Below are 18,402 nucleotides of genomic sequence, written 5' to 3' on the forward strand. Positions count from 1 at the left end.
TTCGTTTGTCCGCTTCTTTCTTGATTCGTGCGTTCATTCGTTGGCATGTCCACTCGGTAGACATAGTTACCGTAATGGCGTCATTGGTCCGGATATAGCACTTCGGTACAATTACAACCGACCCTTCGCTTCCATATCCAGCAGTAAGTGGCCACTTGTTTGTATTGAATCCGACTGCCGCTGATGCTCGTGGTCGCGAAGCTGGTGTTTGCAATGGTAACGAATCTAACCGGCAAGAAAAATAATATATTGGCGATACTCCATTCCGTTGGGCAACGAAGGCTAAGGCACAGGAAGGTGAGGAGTCAGAAATCGAATGGGGTATGTATGGGCTGCTATTGCTGCTGCTGCTGCTGCTGCTGCTGCTGCTGCTGCTACCGTTGGCTTGCAGCGTGTGCATGTAACCGATGGCACACAAACTAGGGTGGGACGGTGGTAATTCAGGCATAGGCATGGCGAGAGGGCTAGGAGGTCCACCTGCTCGGTCGTTCGCAGGTCTGCCGAAGCTATCAGACTAGCATACCCGCAGCTAAAGCCGAACAGGGGCAGTCCAAGTCGAAGGCAGCCGACTGGGAGAGAAGAAAGAACTTCTCGTATGGCAGCCGCTCTCATTCTTCCCGCCAACGTAAGAATGGTTGTTCGTTCTTGCCTTTTTGCTTGCCAAAATCCGTTTTGCCTTAACTCTAATTCAAAGTTGTCTCCCTGGTCGTTCGGAACTCCTGATGCTTTGGCCGATCACCCCTTATGCGAAAAGAGGGCAGGCGAGTGAACGAGGTGGGGAGTCAAGTGGATAACGGAAGGCAGTGCCACCAGTGCTCCCCGAGCCTCCGCTGTCACCACGGAGTCGCTGAAAGGGACCGCACGCCGCCTACAACTTTTCCTCGAAAGCCAGAGGCTGTGATGGCGGCCGCAGCGTATCGCAGATCGCCGGCGATGCCAGTCAACACGCTGCACTAGCCGAAGAACAGAAGTCGACGTGAGAGAGAGAGAAAATCGAAGTGGATAAGAGAGTGACAAAGATAAACGGAGAAAGGAGAATCGCGCCAATTCCAACTTTACAGATCATTGCCCCAACCTCACCGCCAATATTACCACCGTCACCAGCGCCACTCCCGGCGTCCATCACCAACAGCAACCGCAGCGTCCGTGCAACCCAGAACCTTCCTCCCAAATACGAGACCAATCTGCTAGTTCGCCAGGCAGTCGCTGGCGAAGTCCTTCTTTTGATCTAGGAGGTCGGTTCCAAACGGGACAGTGGTTCGCGAACTGCCGGCAACGTCGTTAAGTTTGGTTGCACACGTTCCTCCCTTTCCTCTAAAACGAGCCTTTTTGCTGTTCCCAGCCGCGTCTCTGAGTAGTTCCCGTACTTAGTTATCGCATGAGCTGCTAACAGACATAGATTCGACCAACTAAGTAGCGAAGCCAGTAGCAGCACGAAATTGCATTCACTACAATGCGACGTCGTGTTACGCTCGTTATTCCCTTGTTCACTTTACGAATATGGGACAGTTTTTTCTTAGTCTTTTAACTCGGACTTCGCCCACGACTCGCTCATGATAAAACGGGTAGAAAAAAGATTTTCAAAAGGATTTCAAAATGTTCTCATTTTCCTTTTTTTTTTTTTGTCCCTTTACAGTACTGTTATTTTTATGACAGGTTAGTATTTTGTCTTATTTTCACGTGGCTCTGGTTAGTTTGTCTGTACGATCACCCGTTGCTGAACTTGTTTACCAGCAAACTGTTAGGCAAGCCATGGTGGCCTTACTCGATGGACGTCCCTCGACTTTACGTCAGATCGAAGTGCACTACCAGAGGCTGGGTTTGAGCCGTGAATGCCTTTTGTTTCGATTTTTTCTATTGTGGCAAGCCTTATGTCTGTGAACATGTTCAAAATAGAAGCGGGGAAGGGAAGGTAAAAGGGTTATGGATTTTAACATTGGCGGCAGCAATGTTATTGCTGGTACGACTGCTGCTGCTGCAGCCCCCACAACGTCGGCCGGTCGCCCCAGAAGGCCTGCAACAGCTAGCATTCCCGCCTACTCATCTATAGAAGTAACAGGCACTCCTTATATGAAAAACTTGGACACATTTGATTAGCTAAGAAGAATGGAAACAGGCACAACGTAAGCGAGGCCGCGCAAATAATGCATACAAATCACTTTTTTGAAGAAACTATCTATAGACAGACTGTATATATACATATATGAACTATCGTAAACATGCATAAACAAGGCTTTATAGAAGAAATATATATAACAATTATGTTTACTTACCATCAAAGCAGAGCATCAAAGCAAAGCAGGAAAAATCATCGGGTGTTGTGTCGGTAACCACAACACAAGGAAGCCGGCCGATTTCCCTTAAAAATGGCTGTGTCACGCGGGTGCGTGAAGTGCCTGCGGGATCGCTATTCGCTGTGTATTATAGTCAAGTAGCAGGCAGCGATTTCAGAAGTAAGTTTGCGATAGCGTTTGCATTAGAGTTCACTGGTGTCGACCCGTTGGTCGGACGTTGAGGGGGGCTATTAATGCTGACACCATTGCAGCGGCAGCAGTAGCGGCGGAAGTTAGTTTCAGTCAAGCGGCGCGCCCCGTCTGCCAAGCGATTGCGCCCGGTTTCGCTATAAGAACATCGCAAAAGTTAGTCTCTGTGAGACGGTAAAACCGGCCGGAAACGTTATAGGATAGTGAGAGCTCGTACCGAGGCAATAAGTCTAATCTTAAATGAAACTTCCGTCGGGTCGTATCCGGACTAAGCTCAACCGACGCCGTCCGAGATGGGCACCATAGTGCGAAAGCAGCAGCAGGACGAACGGCGCTTTCAGGAGTGTCGCTGACGGCAATAGCATTATACGAAGAAATTGCGGGCGGCTGAGGGTCGTCGAATAGTAACCGCTTATTTTTCGGGAAAGTAAAAGTGTGAACAGACCCATTTCTGCTGCGAAAAAAAGGAAAAAAGAAGTAGACCATCTATAGGGATATCTGCTCCAGAGAAGGGTGCTGTTGATTTTTCCGGTTTGAGCTCGGCTCAGCGTTTATGTCGTATATATATATATATATATACACGTATCCGTGTAAATGAAACATTAACATTGCTTCATTACTTTCGTTTCTGACAAGTTTAGAAAAAGCAATAGAATCGAAACAGTGAAAGCTGCACTCGTGGTGGCCGCTTATGCATGTGTCTACTATAGCATCTATTAGATTTACACAGGTCCATAATACCCAGTGCTTCGGTTTGTTTTGTTTTGTTAGTGGTCATACCTCCAGTCGGCTATGGGATTTTTTCGAGTCTCAGGTAACAGTCTGCCAAGCAGGACCCAAGCGAGCTTCATTGCCGGAACTCGGCTTCGGGCCTTGTGGCAGGAAGGCGCTTCTTGTGGCTGTTATTACACGAGTGTTCTAGCCGTGACATAGGTTATTGGAGAGACGATCAGGGTGTCAGCTTTTCTAGGCTTAAATGCCCGTTGCTCTGGTTAGTTTGCTTAGTACAGCCGTCGCTAGAATCGGCATTGTTCTTGAGGAGCCAGTGCTGAACTTCTACAACAAACAGATTTAGATAGCACAAGTAAATGAATATTCACTTGTACACTCTGCCGTATACTTGGAATACTTCGGAATTTCCTACATGAAAATAAGCAAGGCCTAGTCAAGCACTCATTCTATTTTTTGTCCACTTAGAACGTGCAATATTATAAGACCTGTTTACTACCTTCGACAAGCCGCACCTTGAGTTTTACAATCGTGATACACATTTTATTAAACAGTTGTGTAGAACCATCGAACTCGTCTTGGCTGGCACAGGCTAGCGCAATGCATACTAGAGATGAGTCACAAACGTAACTCATGAGAAAACTAAAGAACGATTTTTTTTAAAAGGTAGTGCCAGGGAAAGGTTTTCCTTTTCATGTTTTAGCCATATCCTGTAAGGAACAGTAGTAGCAATAATGGTGCTATAATGATCCACGCAGATGGACAGAAACGGCCACGGAGTCTTATCCTGTTACTTGGTTGTTCCTTTCGTTGTCTCTCCACTTGCAGTGATTGCTTTTATGCGTACAGAACGGTCTCTCAACCACAGGACGGGAGGCAGCACACAGGCGATGTTGTGACGTTCGATGGAGAACTTCACGCAGGGTCAGGTCAAGGGAAGATCTGTGGGAACAGATGGGGTAAAAAGCAAAAGGCGAAGGCTAAAGAGGGCAGTACGGGACCGAATAGGGCCGACGCTGACGTAAGGTGCTGGGAGGCATGCAGACACTTTAAATCGACCTAGCATCTGGCGCTCCTACTTTTGATATTGGCCATCGGGATGGGACGCACGGCGCCTTTTGGCGAGTATGGCAAGCAAACGGACGGCGGATGGTAAGCGGTAAACGCCAGAGTGCGACATCAGGCGGCAGATACGGTGCGAGTCTGAAAGAGGCGGGTCATAAGGGTACGTTGTGTATGTGTGGGTGTAGGCAGGCCACAGTGCGGATGGCGGTGGCGGCAGGCCGTCTTCTCATAGCCGAAAAGTTTCCCGACTGTAACGGGTGTCGAGCCGCGTGCCGGGTACTGACACAGGGTACTGCCGGGGTAGCGCCGCCTGCGTGATTCTCTTGGGGGTACAGAGGCTGGTTGAAGCTCGAAGAAGCACGACATTTGACGAGACCACCCTGAAGCTGCTGCCCGGCAGTCAGGCGAATGGCCCATTCTGTCCAATGGATGTCCAATAAATGCGCGTTTTGACAAACTGCTTCAACTAAAGGATACCACCATCCCAACCATAAGCCCCCATTCTTCAGTACACCATGGACTGCATTCGGTTTTCCCCGGGCGCCCATCGGATAGCCCGTTCTCTAAGCAGATAGTATCTACTAGGGTCGCCGTTGCAGAGCTCTAGGTACAATGCGGAGCTTACTGTTGTGCTTCTAATAGCCCACCGTGGCTCCAGTGAGCAAACAAACGATCTCGCTAAACTGCAAGATTCACATTTTCACTACAGGACTTGGAAAGAACGCACAACTTGTTTGAGGTTGTCATTTGAAAGCATTATATCACTAAGTAAATGCGTGAAAATTAATTGAATACGTATTGAATACGTTTCAACTCAATACCTGTAAGTATGATAACGACGGTGGATAACCATATGCACGCTAACGTATCTTCAAGACCATAATTCTATCAGACGATATAACTACTAGCTACCTCACAAACTTCTGACACATTTGCAACCATATTTGAGTCCTAGGCGTAGTGGCGATAACAGGCATTTTATCCATTTAGACTTTTACCTCGACACTGCATGGCTATCAAAATTCATTATAAATTTTGAAATCACAAATCCTTTCTAAACGTGTAAATAATATTTTCAAATGAGATATATTCTTTTTTCACATAAATCTCAAACTGCTTTGTCTGGCATGAGAGCTTCAGGATACTGTCTCGTTGGCAAATTGATGCGGTGTCGAGTTCTTCTGCTCCGACAATAGCATGAGAGATAATCATGTCCGACGTAAAATGGACACGTTCTTGATAAAGGGCGTGGCAGAGACGATACCCGACGGCCCTTTTGAAATTCTTCTCTAAGGCGCGGCCATATCTTCGTAGAAATAATCGCTAAGCGAACATCATTCAATTGTCAACAAGAGAGCAGTGACAAGGGCAACAGAAAAGTTGATTCAGCCATAAGATACCTCGTGTTTATGATCACCTCTAGCTATGTTTTTACGTTTGTGCGATTCTCATTATAATGTAGTCATTCTTTACAGAGCTTAGCATGCACAAACATTACAACGAATCGGGCCTTGCTCTATTCGGCTGTCGTTGAATTGCCCTATACTTGGCTAGTTTTTCTTCCTGAAAGATTAACTTACTTTTATCCGATTTGATGAATCACAGTATTTTTATGAGAACCAGGTTGTGCAGCATGGAATATAACACATATAGGGTGTTACTCTGAAGCAGAAAATTTCGACGACCTACGAGGTTTCGCGATATGAAAAGCCTTTGCAAGGCAATACAGGTAGTTTACGATACTGGAATATCTGAAGAACTGCCACACGAGGTTATAACTAAAAAAATGCCAAGCAACAGTTTAACAGCCTTTTAACTTTTGAGGGATTTTCAACCTGTATCATAGCTCGTTGTCGAGCTCTGGAGTCCCTCACAAACCTACTACGGAAACCGTGAAGCAACATCACAGCCTCCCCCACTTACAAAACACCTATGAAATAAGCGCAGTACCTTCTGCACTGTTTGGCAACGGGCTCTTCTACCTTGAGTAAGTGGATTCTTTGCTTTGCCTGAAGTATTGAAACAGAGCCCTATTAAGCGGCACCGAGGATAACAGGAAGGACCATATGAAGCTCAGGAAGCCTAAAAGACAAGCCTGGAAGTCGTTGTCGCCTTTGTTGATGGGATGCAACATATTTTTAGTAGTTTACCGGCGTCCTGCTACCGCACGTGTATGTTCTTGCTGTGTATGTATAAAACATGGGTATATATACATGCTCGTATGGCAGCTCTGCAAGCCGACATAATTACTAATATTGGCACTGATGCTTCAGGCATGCATTATACATGATCTATATTATGCAAATGCATTGACGCCAAGGCGCTGGATAAATTGATAAGTAGGGGATGGCGAAAGAAGGGCAACACGGAGACATGGCCAGGCTTATACAACAGAAGCAACGTGAGACGACAATGTGTGCGTGATGTGCAAGCGATCTATGGCGGTGTCATTGGCACGCTTATTACGACCACGGGGGTGCACAACAACAAACGAAGTCATCTTGCAATCACAAGGTCATTGTTGAACATTAGGTTGCATCGTTTATAGACAAAAAATGAGTTGTGCTGTACAAGCGATGGAAGGAAAAGGAGCGCAACAAGCTTAACATGTGATCTAATTGTACGCACATGTCTAACTATTTTCAAGTTAGGATTCTGCTCCTATGTGATTACCACGCAGATCTGGATCAAGTTTCGATGAATAAAATTTCAACGATATTGTAAAGTCATCCTAAAACATTATTCATTAATTATGCACGACCACAATACCGGCATATGGCTGTTACTACTTCGGACAAATTTCCATGGATTAGAGAAGACTGTACTACTGCTACGATGATGATTAAGTTGATTCGAATACTGCGTGATAGATACAGGAAAAAAACACAGTATTTTTTTTTCCTGTATCTATGGAGGTATATATATCCAAGTAAGTCATTGTTATTAACGCTCATTCTAAAATTTGCCAAGTTGCCAAACGATTTAATTTTGTCCTGAATTTTTCATTCCTGTCCATAATGTACAGTCTTCTATTCATCCGCACGTGTGTCTCTCGGTTGAAATTTTATTTCTATGCCAATAGGCCAAGAAGCGAAGCTGTTCTGCAAAACGCTGCTATTGCTGGTAACGTTTGGAACGCCAACTACTATCGCTATCTGAGTCCCTAATCAATTTTTTATAGGGAATTTATTACTCAATATTATTTGCTTGTCAGTGTATTTTGCTTTTGCAATGAAGGAAATCAGCTTAACATTTCAACAATACATGAAGCGTAGTGCTATTACATTTGTTATTGGCAAAATGCACCTGTTTATGTTCACCCAGTAGTCCCATAATCAGCAATCTAATTGGTCTATAAATAGCCATGTAGATGAAGTGGGTCTGCAATGATTCTCGGTTCGTTACTAAATTGAGGACGTGTGTGGCGTGACAGGCCAGAGTGAGGCTAGATATGACATTTCTGCCTGTCTCTTTCTTCGCCTCGACTCAATTCGTTTGTCCCCCCCGCCCCTCCTCGGCCATTTGCCTCGGCCACCACCCACGCTGTCTACGTCGAATCAAAGTAGGACGCTTTTTCCATTTAGCGCCTTCCAGCAGACAATTTAAAAAAGAGAAACTACTTAAAAGCTGTCGAAGGGCAGATGACAGTAGAGTATGCGGAAGTGCGAACGGCTGCACACTGTCGCCGTTCACTGACAGCACTTCTGCCGATATTGGAAATAGACGGTCTGGGGAATAGGCGAGGGAAGGGGGAGCCGACTAGCCATGACAGGATAGAATGGAAAAAGAAAGATTATTTTCTCATCAAGCACTTTGGCACAATTCCCGAGTCGACCGGGAGATGACGTGAAGATGGGCAAGCAGGCCAGCCGACTAGCTGAGGCAGGCCTATGCGGTCCAAGGAAGACTCTTCAGGTCACATCATGGGCACTGGTTCTAATTGTACCTCACTGATCCATTTTTCTGTCCTCTTTGAAAAATTAATGTTATTACTATATAGTCCGGTAATATCGTGAATCGAAAAGAGTATACAGAGGCGCACGTTCATATGCACGTATATAGATGTACATGGTATTTATGTACCTACATATAAGTCTACCAAAATACTATTATAAACATAGGACATTTCACTAGAGAGATGGTTGTGGTTAAATAAGATCATTAACTGGCTTAACTTTTCGTATATAAAAGGAAATGCTAAAGAAGAATAGTACAAGAAAACTGGTGGACATGAAATCCAACAAAATCTCCGTCCTCTCCTTTTCTTTGTTTTGTGCACAAAAGACTCTCAGCTCGTCTTTTATGTTGGTTATATTGAAAAGTATATGGGCAAAAGTGTATGTGCCTATACGCGTCTCCACGGTGCGTCTTTTGCAGATGCTCAGCTGCAACTTGCCGGTCATTGTCGTCCCGTGATTGCAAACTTGGTGAACGAACCAACGAACGAAACTGGTAAACGCAGAAACACTCGTTCACAGGAGTGGGACGTGCAGCCATTTGTGTAGGACGTCAATCCTCCTACTAACAGAGGGGCCAGCACGTACTTCCACCAGCATCAGGTCTAGCAGGATACGACGGAATACACGAGTGTTGGAAACAGTTGTAAGCTGCAACCATTGCATTGCATATGCTTCTCTCTCCATGTTTCCGACACATCCCTGTACCCTTTGTATAACGTTGTAACCTCCTTCCCCAAGTTGAATCTTGCAACACAGCTCTGCTCTGTCTGGGCTCCACACAAAAGCCGCGTCAAGCCCCGTAGGACACATGGGGCAAGAAACACAATTAATGAATGTATTTTACCACGGCGTACGCACACACACGCAGATACATCCAGACCGTACACCGACGCCGGAAACTCTCGGGAGAAGTGGAAAAGTGAATAATACGTTGGTGCCACTGCTGCCAGCTCTGCCGCAACATCGACTGCAGTCCAGGGTGTGAGGGCGATCCAAAAAAGGCGACGGAGGCGGGGACAACCAAGACGGCACATAGCCATAATCGTAGCAGCAAGCCGTTATACAATGGTTCTGTGACTGCTGCCTGGCCTGCTCCAAAGTAGCCCACGCCGGCATGAAATAGCAGAAATCAACCTTTGGTGTAGCCTGGGGGGCACAAGGTAGGTGCACAAATAGGACTTTAGGGACAATGCAAAAGAGACAGTTGGACGACTTCACTGAAACCTGGGCCTCCGAAAAACCGAAAAGGCAACACGTTGACATGCATCGGTGTTGCATGATTTTGTTTTTGGTTGTTTTGGTGACATCTACCTTTGGTAAGGGTGGCCTGTGCTACTGGTAGCTCAGCATTGAATTTATCGGGGGCGCACATGAAAAAAGAAAATAATTGAGGTGGTGAAATGGTCGCGAAAGAGGGGTGGCAGCCACCCTCTTCATCAATCATATCCTGCGATAAAAAAGAATAACCAGTATGCGAGCAAAAATCGAAAGCGCAGAAACATCGGTTAATCGACAACGAACTGTTCGAACGACAGCTACTGCAAAGTGCGTTGCACAGCATTGGCTACATCGTTACTAGTTTACTTTGATTTTTATTAAGACCGTTTGTTCGTCTTCGTATATATATGTAGGTAAGCAATAGTTGCACCTATTATAGCGGTTTCACAATGATCAACTACCAATCAAACCTAGGATACTCGTCCGATCGTAAAAATGAAATAGGCGTTCAAGAACGTACTTACATCTTTGCGTCGAAAGATTGTAGACCATTAAAAAGTTTTCCAAGCCCATGAAGGATTACTGTGTGATCGAAATTTGTCGCTTGCCTGATAGAAAATGAAAGAGTGAATTTTCTTCAAAAAAGAAACAGACAAACAATCTTAGAATTTGGTAAAAATAAACGCTCTTTATAGTGTGCTAGGCGTTTTTCTATGTTGCAGCACATAGCTAGAGAAATTCAGTCATCACAACCGTTCGCAGGCCATGTCGCCTGTAAAGATGAGATAAAGGTAGACGATAGAGCTGTCCTTGTATGGGAGCGGTATATCTTATAGGAATAAGTGCCAATGTGTATACACATGAATGTATATACAGATGCAGGTATCCATACATGCAGCGTATGCGAATATGGGCACTCATATACTGCCAGTGGAGACAGCGGTGACTGGGAATTCAGCGGCTAGAAAAAACAGCTTTTCAGAAGACTCATTTCCACTGCTATAGTACCCCAACTTGGATGCGTTAGGTACCTGTGTTTGACATCCAATGTACTGTCCTATTACATTACGCATTTACAGATACAAAAGCACTTAAACAAACGAATGCACGCCGGCTTGGTGGCCCATATCGAACATCGACGCATGTCAATTGCCTCGAATGAGATATCTGTGCGGTTTAACTGTTTAAGGTTCCCACCCCGATTTATTTTTCGTATTCACTTTGTTCTCAAACTAGAGTCAGACTCTATCCAGAGTGAGTGTACAAACTGTACAGGACAGGACAGCGACCTCCTATATGCAATCGATAACAAGCTAGCTAGTTCTTGATAGTAAACCCTACAAGTTGACGTGCTCAGCAAAGCAGCCATTAGGAGCAGCGATCTTGCCGGGGGGTCTGAGTCTACTACGTACAACAGCAGAACAACGGCGGCTGATGGCCGACTAACAACGGAGGGCAGACAGACTGGCTCGTTGCTTGTTGTGGCAATTCGCCAGCCGAGGCCAGTTGTTTCTCCGAATCCGTCCGTACCTGTAATTGAATCTCGAGCCCACCCTAAAATGGGACGGACGCGAATGAGAGGACGGACACGTTTACAGGTCGGCTAAACTTCAATCGAAGGCTGCAAGAGAACGGAGGAAGGCGAAAAAAGAAATGCGGAAGATGCTTATCGGTATGGCCCCCAGTATTCGACAGACAAAGTAGTCAAAATAGTGGCGTAAGAGGAAAGAAAGATGCCCCCTTTCTTATACCCCAATTCCAAGTTTTGAGCAAGTGTTGCATTTTGCCATTATCTTTTCTGTCCATTGGTGGACAGCTTGAGAGCAGGCCTGTCTACGGCATAGAGACCGCTCCTACTCGTCGAACGTGTTGCGCACAAATTGACCCACTCAATGGAATTCACGCTCAGCGAGTTTCTTGTAGCGTCCGTGGGTGCGCCAGTCGAGTGCCAGCGTAATGGTGGTATGCTAGCCAACTCCCAAAAGAAAAGCTATTCTCCCAGTGACCTGGTAACGTACGTGCCAAACGGCCAGCATTCTTCTAACGTTAACGGAGAAGAGTCTTTCGTTAAGAAGAGCATCTCCAGTTCGAGTCTGTCTTGCCAAGCGAACAGTTGTTCTACTTGCTTCAAATGATAAAGGAAAGACAGGAAAGAAATAGCTCGAGTCTTGAATAGTTGTTGTTGGGGTGGGAGGAATTAGATAGCTGCCTACACGTTAGCGTCCATCTGCAGCCTTCTCGACTCACGCGCGCCCCCAGATGCTCGTCGTGCTTGACAAAATTATGTGTCGCCATAGCTATAAATAAGCTTTAGGCTAGTGAAGTGTTTAGGTAGCATAATGCTGCCCTCTTAACTCCTCGTTGAGACTGGTTCCTGGTCGTGGATTTGGTTGTTTGCTTCAGCAGTGCCGGGGACCTCGAAAAGACGCAAGGCGTATATCAGGATCGAAAGACAAAAAGGAACCAGCGAATTAGCTGAAGTCCAACCGCCAAGCAACAGAACTCTTCAGATCGTTCCTTTCTTATAATTGTGCCTACATCTTATTTCTTTACTGGAGATTGAACGTCCACCTAGTACCAACTCGACTCTATTTCAGTATCAGCCATGGTGGGGTTTAACAACAGTGCCGTATTCCAGGCCCTTTTTTGGGGGATTTTTGAAGGTGAGGCCAGCCTGAGTGAGCCTTTGCTCTCTTGAACTTTTTAGCGTAGGGAGCGCAAATTGGCCATCGGGAAGTGACTTTTGTGGTGGCTGTGGTTCTCTTCTCAGAGAGGTTTAGAGGCCACAGTCACAAAGGAAATGTTTGGTAGTGGTGGGGCCCAAGGCAAGGTCATCCACCCGCTACCAACATTGAATTGGCCGTTCAAGTTGAGCTAGCCATTCATTTTATCAGGCCGTAGTGGCGCTACCTTCTGCTTCAGCTCCGGTTTTTCCACCCATGCCGTCATGTGCCCCTGGTCTTCATATTCTTTTTCTATTCTCTCTCGTGTCCGTTTCTTTCTTTCATTCAATGCCACCAGTTATGCCAAATACTTATTGAATATTTGAATGAAGGGACGCAGTGGCTAAGCAATGATAAGGGCACAGTCTGGCGAAAGACCCAATGACGCCCTTTGTCGGGAAAACAGGTTGGCTTGCGTCGCCTTGGCGCAGTCAAGCTGACCGAGGTCGAACTCGCTTCCAACCTTTGAACGCTGGCCAGTATTCGAGATCTTCTTTCCTTCTGAGGGCGCGCGAACGGATGAACAAACGCACTGTGTGGCTGTCTTTTCAATCCCAGCGGCCTTCGGTGTGCGTCTGTGTCTACTGCTACCCCGCTTACTCTCCCGGCCCTCCTTTGCAGCACAACAGCCGCGTACAATGTATCTTGCCCGCGCAGAAGGAGGCGAACGGATACAGCGAGATAGGGGACCTAGGGATCTTCCGAGGGCATGCATTAGCCGTACCATACATTTATGGAAGAAACCACGCCAGTTACGGTAAAAGGCTAGGGGCTGAAAAGAGGCGGGGGAGAAAAAGCGATAGGCGTTGTGACGAATTTGATTGGCGTAGTGAGTCTATAATGCCAAGTACTTCAGCGCAGTACATCTTTCCTTGCAATTTCTTGTCGGATACGGTTGTTACGCAGAAAGTACTTCCTCTGTAGAACTGCCTATTTCGTACAACAAGACAGACAGATAAAGCAAACTTACAGTAGCATTTTTGGTCCTTAATCTGATCTACCAAGCAGGACATAGCGGTCAGTACCTAACAGCAACACAATTTAGGTGGAATTCAAACTGGTATTGCCACGCAGCCTCTATATATATATATATATATCGACGTGTTCTTAATGGAGGCTGCAACAGTCGTGATGTAGGCAGACAAAAACCTCTGTCATTACTAGTGTGTCGCCACGTAAATCGCACGTCTAAACAACAGTGACATCCTACAAGAAATAGGCCGAGAAGGAGACAGCATTTTTTGGCTGCATTCCACTGTATCTGGATAGCAGCAGTGGTACACGTACGTAGGAGGCAACCCATGGGAGAATGCTGCAGTCCAAACGACAGATCGTCAAATCCGCTGTGTCGAACGTCGTCCGTATTCGGATTGGCGACGCTTAAGAGAGCGATATATATAAACTTCTTCTTGAAATCAAGGAGATACTAACTCCTTGGAATTGAAAACAGGCCGAGATTGGAGAAATGGATTGGATGTCCAACATGTTATTTGTTATGCGAATAGTAACAGTATAGGCTATTCCTCCGTTGTATTTGCTTTAAACATAACCACACCATGCTGACCACCACATGACATATGGAAAAAATTCGTCTCTGAACCCTTCGGTAATGAAAAATTACATTTCATACGAAAGGGAATATTAATTTCTTCTACTGTAGACTTTTATTTCTAAACATGTGTACAATCATTTGGGGCATTGTGAGAGATAGCGTAATCTTGCTCACTATTAAATTCGTTCGGAATAAATATCGTTCCAGGCAAGCGATCGCCTTGCCAAAAGCAACGTTGAAGGCAACATATTGAAAGCAGACGTACGTATCTATTTCCACAATTAGAATAGTCAGACGAAATATTACAGTGTGATAAAATCGTATGTTATACGAGTAGACTATTCTATAGAACTTAGAACTAATTTCGAATATAAAACCCTAATGAATTGTGCTTACTGCCATTCTTTGTTTTTACATCTGTATACAAAGCACGAAGTTTATTTATAATTTCTTTAAATTTAAAATTTATAATTATGCTTTGACATAGGAACAAAATAACTATTTTATTAGCTGTGTACACTTAAGCTGTCAAGAGCGACTACAGAGAAAGAGCACACACCCATCAAGACTTTTAATAGCTAGACTGGAATTCCCACAAAATACATCTTTAAAACTTAGCTAAAGCGATCAAATTATACAGTACCTCACGCGCTACTTCACTGACTGAGGGCTGACAATGACCTACGTATGTATCGCATTCGAGGTCAGCGATTGAATAAGTGATTTAGTTATTTCAAACCTGATTATGCCTCATTCAGCCTTGTCGTATGTAATCATTGCACGAGATCTCAAAGGAACGTTCGAGTGTCACAAATTCGATAGGTTTGCTGTGTGCGCCATCTGGCGGTAGGCACTCGATGCGAAGTTCATATTAAGATGATTTGCATACATTTTATCTAGTCACTTCATAAACGCACGGTATTTACTGAATGAGCTGTGTTAGGAAATGTTTACGATGATGTTAGAGAGCTTTCCTCTGCACTTCGGACGTTTGTCAATTACCGAACATTTGCTCTACGTACAACATCAATGATTGTATCTGATTTGTTAAAAGGCGAAGCATTACTTTCCCGATAGCATCACGTCATGAGCCACGTGCTCCTGAAAAGCGTGACGTTGGACCGTATTCAAAAATTAGCGTGAACGATGCGAATGTCGTAACCTCAAAAGCATAATGGTTCCTTTGTGTACATATACAGCCACTGTTCCAGCCAAATCATCGCCGGTCATAAATTAAACTGCGACGACTTTTCGATGTGGTCGCTTCTGTTGACATCGTTATTCGTTCCACGATGGTTATTTGTCGTTGTAGTCATGGTTCCTATTGCACAAATGGTATCTTCCTTTTCGTTTCGGCTGTTTCCACAAATTAGAGGCGAATGAACAACTCTCAAGTTTTTGGGCCGTCGATAGAAACGGCTAGTAGAGGCAGATCTAGCATTACTTACAGTAGACCTTTCTTATGTTCAGGTGGTTCCCCTTTCGAGAACCTTCTCTCTTTAGGTTCCTCGCTTTGTCGCTTGCGTTCGCTCTATGTCTGCTCGTTCTTCGGCAGTTCTGTTAGCGACGCTAGCAAGGGTCGCAGAAGCCGTCGATTCCATCTCATCCGCTGCTGCTAAAAGCCGTACCACTGCAAACTAACTGGCTGATGGCTAGACTCGGGCGATATGCTCCTATTGTTCTCCTTTTCCCTTTCTCTCTTCTGTTCATCATCGCGCTTCTGTCTTGAAGAATGTAAAGTCTTATTTTAGACTTTAGGCTTATTAAAAAATCGCTTTTACCTCGCACTGCCAGATAGCTTCTGTGTGTCTAACTGTGGCAGTGCCAGAGGCAGCGGTTCTGTGCAAAATCCTTTGTTACCATCGTCGTTTTGTAGCGAACATATGTACAAGCGAACTGCGAGTAACTATACAGATGATTAACAGCGGAAGGTTTCCCCTCTAACTAGCTCGTCTATCTAGGCTAAAAGGGGAAACATGAACGGATTACTTAACATTTATAGCGTAAGTATAATATTATAAATAGGCCAATAGTGAACAAGGATCACGAGAATCATGGTACTGGGCTCTAGACCCGGTCACGTGTACAGATAAAAAAGATTTAGAACGGAAACCTACCATGCGCATGGCATCACATTTAAGAGGTAAGATAACTGCTTCCTAAGTGTTTAGGTAGAGCGAAGCACTGTTGTACGTAAATATTGAACACCCTCTATGCCATGTCGAAACGGAAGCAGAAAGAAACCAGGAATCGGCATATCTATCTCTTTAGGTAATATATTTAGTAGAGCAATTATAAGGGCCAAAAAGATGAGTATACAATGGGTGTGAATAAGATTTGACGTTGAGCTGCATTTCGTTGCCACCCAGTGCGCAGTCTATTTCTGGTGGTTTCATCAAAACTTAATGGAATCAATGCGCGTAACCGTATTAGTTACACAAAATATCTAACAATGATCGGCGAAAAAAGCAATTTGACTAAGTGCGGAGCGCAGTTACAACATATCTAGGAGATAATCAAGCTATCAGTACAAAACAGGCTGTCGCGTCAAGCCACTAAGACAGCATGTCCAGCGGTCACCAGAACAAAAAATATAATAATTCAGCGCGTAGCACTGAAAATAAAGAGAAAGGGGCACCGCCACAGTATGAGCCGGTGACAACGAAGAATGGATCGCGAGCGACTGAAAAAAAGAATCCTCAGGCGTCTCCTTCTTCGTACAGGACTCCTTTTTTAAGACCGCCTTATGAGTCTTCCATTCTCTCGTCGTCTGCTTCGACCCTGTTTGTCAAGCGCTTGCACATTTTGTGCGCGCGGCTTTTCGAAAAAACTGCAAACACTTCCCCATTTCTATCGCTTTGGATTCCTGCTCCCGTTAACGAAGGAAAGGATGCAACCCAAAGCGAAAAAAAATTACGAAAAAGAAAGCAGAATGTAAAAAAGAAAAGGTCGTCATTGGCGTGCGAGCGCACGAATGAGCTACAGAACTATAGCCGCCGGCTAAACAATGAGTTTTACAGATTTAACGCAGGAAATTCACCGTTTCCTGCTACAAGGAAGAGCGGAGCGTCAACGGCAGCGAGAGAGAGTGACAACGTCTAGAAGCTGGCGCTGCTAATGGCAAGCGTTAGTGCCATATTAAGGCAAAGCTAAGATGTCAGTTTCCCTTCCAGTTACATCCAGCCACCATCCTTTGTCCAATAACATCTCTATTCAAACAGCAGCAGTGGTAATGCCAAAAGAGTGTTAGTTTTAAGTTACGTTATCTGCTGCTGACTCTGTAGCGTTCGCTCCCCGTGGGTGTTTCTCGCCACGTAAAACTCGCTCTTATATCAATAGATCATATATAGCGATAGCCTTAACGACCGGTTCTTTTTTCTTCACTTTTCATCTCAGCACCCTGTTCGTCAACTGGCAGCTTTTAGCACAGTTTTCTTCTCTAGCTGTGCTAAACGAATGATATGAAACATCAAAGTCGAACTCGAAAGCGACTTTCTCGCTGGTTTGAAACAAGTAATATTAAATGCTCTCACTAAAAAATATTGAAGGCCGGATCACAAACGTTTTACATCAATAAGAGCGTTCAGTGGCCATCAGATGTACTTAATGTATCGTGTTAGACAATACTAAGGGACAAATCACCATGTATGCATATTCTAATCATGAGACATGCACATACAACAAATGTTCTCTATTTCTCTCTCTAATACTTCTGATAGAAGTTTTCGCGCTGCTAACCCGAACGGGCTATTATCGCAATCACTGCCCAACCATGGTATCTTGCTGGCCTGTGAAGTTTGTACTGTTATAATATGGACGCCAGTACCTTGTATAGTCGCGATCCTTGTTCCATAAGAGCGTCCCCCGAAACCAGATTTGTATGAACATATGTTTATGTACTTGAGGACGATATATTATTACGATTACTATATCGGTTCTTTTGTTTCTAGAAACTCAACATATAGGAACTTTAAGTGGCTGCCGAACAGAGTATCCGGTTGCTCTTTTCGCACGCAACAATGCGTCATGATGCTATATACCTTCGGAGGTAAAGTCGCTCGTAAGGGTTTATACTCAGTCGATTTACCTTGCATCAGTTTGTCCTTTAAGTAGCAAGACTCCAAGCATTTATACGTTTACCTTGAACCAGGCACGTGTGATTTTTCTCTCTGTTCTTATACACTTCCGAGTGCCCCAAAGCTTTCCAAACTTTGCCCATATGAAAAGTTTTGCGGCTGGCCACGGGATGTCCCGTTTTGGAGAGATAAATAAGCGCTCTTCCGTGTCCATAAGGCCTTTTATATCGCCTATAGCAAAGATGGCAATGATCGCGAGTGGAGTTAAAAGGGGAAGACTTGACCATCCTACTATGCCCCCATAATTCTTTCTCTGTAACTAGCTCCTTATGCGGCAATTCATCCCGAGCCCTGGAGCCAACTTATATCACTGCGTCTGCATGGTAATGTCCTCCAATGCAAGGTGCAGGTATTATTATGGTAGTAGGCCGTCCTTGGCTGGTTATCTGAAGAAGACCGCTTCAGAAAATACTATGCGATTTACGTCTAGCTGGAAATAATTTCCTTATAAATCACAGAGCGAAGATCGTTAAGGAACTCTGTCCTGTATCAGACCCGACAAGAGCTCCAGCGCCTGATGACCTGTCTCGGAAAGTG

At 44.9% G+C, this 18,402-nt stretch overlaps 2 protein-coding genes across 3 annotated transcripts in view; one reads left to right on the forward strand and one right to left on the reverse strand.

Moving 5' to 3' along the window:
• Positions 1-18,402, forward strand: part of LOC111249103 (uncharacterized) — a 269,871-nt gene that overhangs the window by 198,419 nt on the left and 53,050 nt on the right. The window contains exon 2 of the mRNA XM_022802606.2: positions 13,937-13,990. The gene's annotated coding sequence lies outside the window, so the exon portion shown is untranslated. The remainder of the gene's footprint in view (positions 1-13,936; positions 13,991-18,402) is intronic.
• The window catches only part of LOC111249512 (uncharacterized), a 202,180-nt gene that overhangs the window by 20,729 nt on the left and 163,049 nt on the right, over positions 1-18,402 (reverse strand). The gene's annotated exons all lie outside the window — the stretch shown is intronic.

Source organism: Varroa destructor, unplaced genomic scaffold, assembly GCF_002443255.2.
Source record: "Varroa destructor unplaced genomic scaffold, Vdes_3.0 BEIS01000001.1, whole genome shotgun sequence".
Classification (NCBI taxonomy): domain Eukaryota; kingdom Metazoa; phylum Arthropoda; class Arachnida; order Mesostigmata; family Varroidae; genus Varroa; species Varroa destructor.